Source organism: Bos taurus, chromosome 6, assembly GCF_002263795.3.
Source record: "Bos taurus isolate L1 Dominette 01449 registration number 42190680 breed Hereford chromosome 6, ARS-UCD2.0, whole genome shotgun sequence".
Lineage (NCBI taxonomy): Eukaryota > Metazoa > Chordata > Mammalia > Artiodactyla > Bovidae > Bos > Bos taurus.
In genome coordinates, this window is record NC_037333.1 from 88,991,637 (window position 1) to 88,998,202 (window position 6,566).

The window sequence follows — 6,566 nt, forward strand, 5'->3', positions numbered from 1 at the left end:
ATTTCTCTCATAGTTAGCACTTGTTATTGAGAAACAAAAGTTAAATAATTTGTTCAAATAAATAAAGTAATAGTCAAGGCTAGGATTAGACCCCAGGTTTTCTAATTCTTATCTCCTAGTCCTGAGCTTGTTTCACAGGATTCTACTCCTTCTGATCTCTATTTCTATAAGGCTGATACCAATATCTAAACAGGAAGCTGTCATGGACAGTACGGTTAGTCTCTAATGATCTTCTGCAAGCTCCCATGGCCATCATCTTTGCAACTTTTTGAGCTTTTCCCGGTCCTTTTATTAAAAGGTTTAGACTTATTTGCCAGTTAACTTGTGTTATTCTATCTTTTGTTGGCAATGTGGATTTAGCACTAAGTGTGCAATTGAAAGGGCTTCCCTGGTGGCTTAGATGGTAAAGAATCCGCCTGCAATTGCGGATTCTTTGTGGAGCTTATCTCTTCATGGTGAATTTGTTAAGTGCTGAATTATGGTATTGAGAATAATAATAGTTCTACTTATCTCCAGGCTTTTGAATTATGCTCTGGTCATGCTTATGAGACATTTTGTGGGTTGGAAGATTTTTCCTTTCCCACCTGCCTAGACATGATATGTTACAGAACAACTCCAAGTAAAAGTCTGACCACACAGCCCAACCCGCAGGGGAAGTCAGAGGACTTGGGAGGACAAGCAGACACCCTCAAATGCAAAGCCTATTTGTCCAGACCTCTGTCCCACTGAAAGCAAGCCTTCAACCACCAGAAAAGCTAAGAAAGCAGTAGATCTAGCTTGAACCAAGATAGAAGTCACGGTTGAGTAATACTGTGAGACAGTCAGAATGTGAAAGCTTGGAAGAGAGAGACTGGAAAGCCAGACTTACTGGGGTAAGTGGCAGCATAGTCAGCGCTTGATCCAGAAGTACTCAAGAAAACAAAGCCTGCATTTAATGAGTAAAATTACTTGGGAGAAAATACATTTCAAGAATTGCAAACACTAACTTGTTAAATTAATATCAGCTAAACAGGGGCCTTTATTTTGAAATGAACTTGTCTTCTAACTCTAAATGATTAGACATTTGAAATTCTTTGGGAGATAAAGCCATTGCAAAAGGGCAAATAAGGGGTCAACAAAAAGAACAGACAGAAAGTCTCATGGGAAGTTTTAAATTATTTTTTATTAAAAAAAATCTGGAGCATTAAAACAAAATCATGTCTTTGGGATAGGAATTAGACTTCCAAAAATATATCCTAAAATTTAATCTTACATAACTGCATTAGAAACTTTAAACACAAAGATATCAATGTAAGATTTTTATGAGAAAAATGAAGGTACCATAAATTCTTAAAAACATGGAAGTTGTAAAATAAATGATTTTCTTCATGGTAAATGAAGAAAACATCATGTTCAAACAATTTAAAATAGCTTAAATTGTGCATTATGATGCATCAAGTGAAAAATGTGAAAACTTTGAATTGGCAAAGTATTCGCTATGTACACAAAAGCTTCAAAATACAGACTGACTATCTCTTCAATTCAGTTCAGTCACTCAGTCATGTCCGACTGCTTGTGATCACAGCACGCCAGGCCTCCCTGTCCATCACCAACTCCTGGAGTCCACCCAAACCCATGTCCATCGAGTCAGTGATGCCATCCAACCATCTCATCCTCTATCGTCCCCTTCTCCTGCCCTCAATTTTTCCCACCATCAGGGTCTTTTCAAATGAGTCAGCTCTTCACATCAGGTAGCCAAAGTATTGGAGTTTCAGCTTCAACATCAGTCCTTCCAATGAACACCCAGGACTGATCTCCTTTAGGATGGACTGGTTGGATCTCCTTGCAGTCCAAGGGACTCTCAAGAGTCTTCTCCAACACCACAGTTCAAAAGCATCAATGCTTCGGCGCTCAGCTTTCTTTATAGTTCAACTTTCACATCCATACATGACTACTGGAAAAGCCATAGCCTTGACTAGATGGACCTTTGTTGGCAAAGTAACGTCTCTGCTTTTTAATATGCTGTCTAGGTTGGTCATCGGAGAAGGCTATGGCACCCCATTCCAGTATTCTTGCCTGGAAAATCCCATAGGCGGAGGAGCCTGGTAGGCTGCAGTCCACGGGGTCGCAAAGAGTCGGACACGACTGAGTGACTTCACTTTCACTTTTCACTTTCATGCATTGGAGAAGGAAATGGCAACCCACTCCAGTGTTCTTGCCTGGAGAATCCCAGGGATGGGGGAGCCTGATGGGCTGCCATCTATGGGATCGCACAGAGTCGGACACGACTGAAGCGACTTAGCAGCAGCAGCAGGTTGGTCATAACTTTCCTTCCAAGGACTAAGTGTCTTTTAGTTTCATGGCTGCAATCATGACCTGCAGTGATTTTGGAGCCCAGAAAAATAAAGTCAGCCACTATTTCCACTGTTTCCCCATCTATTTGCTATGAAGTGATGGGACCAGATGCCATGATCTTAGTTTTCTGAATGTTGAGTTTTAAGCCAACTTTTTCACTCTCCTCTTTCACTTTCATCAAGAGGCTTTTTAGTTCCTCTTCATTTTCTTCCATAAGGGCGGAGTCTTCTGCATATCTGAGGTTATTGATATTTCTCCCAACAATCTTGATTCCAGCTTGTGCTTCCTCCAGCCCAGCGTTTCTCATGATGTACTCTGCATAGAAGTTAAATAAGCAGGGTGACAATATACAGCCTTGATGTACTCCTTTTCCTATTTGGAACCAGTCTGTTGTTCTATGTCCAGTTCTAACTGTTGCTTCCTGACCTGCATACAGGTTTCTCAAGAGGCAGGTTAGGTGGCTGGTATTCCCATCTCTTTCAGAATTTTCTACAGTTTATTGTGATCCACACAGTCAAAGGCTTTGGCATATATCTTAGCAATGCAATTATGTGACATTTATTTCTCAATTATTTTTCAAATATTCTAAAGAACACAGAAAGTGGTCTAACATCACACACAAAACCTCCAGGTCTGCATTTGGCTGTCTAGCTTGTAATTTTTACTAGCTTTATGATCTCATATACACTACCAGGCCTTGTTATTTTGGGCCTCAGTTTCCTCATCTGTGAAAATGGAATAATAATACTTAACTAATAGAACTGTTGCAAAGATTAAATGAAATAATGTAAAGCAATAGATAGTCCTGACACACAGTTACCATTTTAATAAATTTTAACCATTTATTACCTTTAAAAAAAGGAAAATGTGCATATGCACACGCACACACATACATATCTAAGTTTTAAAACTTGAAAATAAACACAGCTGCCCATTCTAAAAGACAGCTGAGTATTGTTAAAAACCCAGTTTAATCACAGCTTATTTTGCTTACTTAGTTTACTTTGAGAAGGACATAGCACGGAAACAGACAAAGAGTAGGCTGGTCAGGTCATCAGTGCAAGTCCTGCCTAAGCAAAGCATGCCTCTTCCCTACGGCTTCATTCAGCTCTATTCCTCGTGGATCATGTTTATCCAGTTCTCTCCTGATTGCTCAGTGCTTTGGGATGAACTGAGATTATTAATCCTGTCTTATGAACATGACATGATATACCTAGAAATATAGATTTTCCTACAAACCGTTGGATGTGGAAGTGTAATGTTCAAATGCTTTTTTTCCCACTCATGGAGGATTACAGACTCCATCTTCTTTACAGGCCACCTGTAAAAAGAGAGGAAGTGCTAGAAAAATGTACTGAGTTTAGTTTGTATATATTTGCCAGTTCCCTATACGTTATAATAGTTCACTATCTCAAGTGTCTGTCTTTGCTTCAAAAAGGAACAAAGGGTGGATTGAAAGAGATAATCCCAGACTTCCCAGTGGTTCAGTGGTTAAGAATCCATCTACCAGTGCAGTGGACATGGTTTTGATCCCTAGTCCAGGGATATCCCACGTGCTGCAGAGTAACTCAGCCCACAAGCTGCAAGTGCCGAGCCTGCGTGCTGCAGTTACTGAAGCCCGTACACCCGGAGCTTCCCTATGCTCCATAGCGAGAGAAACCACAGCAATGAGAAGCCGGCGCTCCACAACAGAGGGCTGCCCCTGCTCAATGCAACTAGAGAAAGCTGATGTGCAGCAACAAAGACCCAGCACGGCCAAAAACAAATACAGTAAATAAATAACGTTTAAAGAAAGCCAATCCCTCAGAGAACAGAACTGCCAGAGAACTAAGCAGTTTAATCCCAATTCTCCATTAGTGATCTCTATCCACGGGACTGTGTAGTTTAGTAGAAAAGTAGAGGCTGAATTTTCAATCCAGATTTACTGCAGCTAAAATTGGGAAAATTATTTAATTTCAGAATGTTGAATTTTCCATTTAAAAATCAGGATCTATGACAGATACTTCAGAGAGTTATTAAAAGGATTAACAATTATTATTTGGAATAAGATATATGGTATGTAGTAGGCATCCATTGAATGATAGCTGCTACCATACAGGGACTAAACACAAGGAAGTGTGGAATTTCCATAATGATAACAAGTGAAAATAATTGCTAGCATATAACATGTACCAAGAATTATTTTGAACAGTCTTCCTATCAGTCTGCAGTTAGTCCTCATAACAGCCTTTAGAGTTGGATAATATTATCAATTTACCCAATATTAATTTATATAATATTAACTTTTCTCTGTTTTTAGATAGTGAGCATGATATGCACTCTGAAGCTCCTTGCAACTCTATTAATATCTATATTATAAAATATCTATCTTGCTCTAGCTTATGAACTCTTCAATGACAAAAAGTAGATCTTTGTATTCCCAGTTTTTTCCTGGTTTATAGTATTCTAAGGTTAAGCTATTTGCCTCTGAGATTGGGAACTAAGCACTAAGTACTGTGTTCAGCACAGAAATTAATTTCATTTAAGATTTTAGGAGCTCCAAAGGAATGAATGGGCTTCCCTGATAGCTCAGTTGGTAAAGAATCCTCCTGCAATGCAGGAGACCCTGGTAGGATTTCTATAAGCCAGGGTCAGGAAGATATGCTGGAGATGGGAAAGGCTACCCACTCCAGTATTCTTGGGCTTCACTCCTGGCTCAGCTAGTAAAGAATCCACCTGCAATGTGGGAGACCTGGGTTCCATCCCTGGGTTGGGAAAAAACCCTGGAGAAAGGAAAGGCTACCCACTCCAGTATTCTGGCTTAGAGAATTCCATGGACTATACAGTTGCAAAGAGTCAGACACAACTGAACAACTTTCACTTTCACAAAAGAATGGACTAATTGCATCTTTGTCATTCACAATACATATTTGCACATTTAAAGATCAGAGTTTTATGGTAATTGTCAAGATCATTCACCAGTTTGTATTGAGTAATAGCTCAATAGAGATGTTATCCAGGGTGGAGTGCTGTATACTGCTGCTTTTGGAGATCTGTTGCCAATTCAGTGTTTTCATCACCTTCTGCTGGGCCCACCAAGTCAACCACCATATAGTCCATTCATTTCATCTGGTAATACTCTTTGCTCAAGGCCTGTGTCCACATAATTAATGGAACCAAGTGTGGTTGGTTGGACCAGTCTTTAGACCATAGAAATAACCAGGGACCAGGTTGCAATCTACAGAGTCTGGTTAAGTGGCCACAAACATGGCTGGAGTCAGATACACTGGGATTTGCTCATCAAAGAACTGCAAGCAATCAGTGGAATGCACACTAGCAAAAAGTCCTTATATTGATATATAATTCTTTTCTGCATGAGGACAGCAAAGAAAATGAATCCAAAAGAATGTTTACAGTCATTATAATAAATCTGTTTGAAATCTACAAATCTCCTTCAGAACAGTATTTCATGAAATTGAATTCAATGAATTGCCTGCAGACATTTCAGGGAAGAGTCAGGGATTAAATGACTTTTGCACAATAAATTTATTTTCTTGATGATATGAGTGCTTTTAAAATAGGACATTTACATAATTTTAACGCAGTCATATGTAAGTGGTTTGTGGTCTAGAGTATTTCACCTCCTGAGTAATCTTTTCATCAGCTTATGGAAATCCTATGGTTGTTCAGGAATATGCTTTTGTATTCCAATAGGGACATGGAGAAGTTTGAAAAGCCCATAATTTCCTTTTAAATTTAATCACCAGTAATACAAGATGATACTTATTTAAAGATGCAACTACCTATACTAATGGTTGCCATCTCCTTGGAAATAAGCATGCAATTTTTTTAAAAGAGCAATATTGAATGCTATTTGCGGGCCCTGTTAATGTTTTTATCTCTTTCTCCCTGCAGAGTTGTTTCAAGAGTCTCACATAACTTTGAAGTAAATGTTAGTCAAATATTGATCCAACACTATAATAGAAATGTTGAGGACACAGTGAGTGAGAGGTTACAAAATATCTATGATATTTATTTATATATCTATTTATATCTATGATATAAAATATCTATGTCATGTTAGAATGCTTCAAAATTAATGCATCACCCTCCTGAAAATTTCAAAAGAAGCTATGTAGGCAGTAGTACTGCAAATTCTAGAGCATCAGTTCCACCTTCTAAAGTGAATTCTCAGAGATTAGTGAATTAGTGAACGCTCAGAAATTAGACAGTGCTGAACATATGAGCAAAAG

At 38.7% G+C, this 6,566-nt stretch overlaps 1 long non-coding RNA gene across 2 annotated transcripts in view; it reads right to left on the reverse strand.

Annotated features, from left to right (window-relative positions):
- Positions 1-1,146: 1,146 nt before the first annotated feature.
- Positions 1,147-6,566, reverse strand: part of LOC101906736 (uncharacterized) — a 29,111-nt gene continuing 23,691 nt past the window's right edge. For both annotated transcript variants that reach the window (XR_009494917.1, XR_009494916.1), the window contains exon 2: positions 1,147-3,655. This is a non-coding gene — a long non-coding RNA (uncharacterized lncRNA). The remainder of the gene's footprint in view (positions 3,656-6,566) is intronic.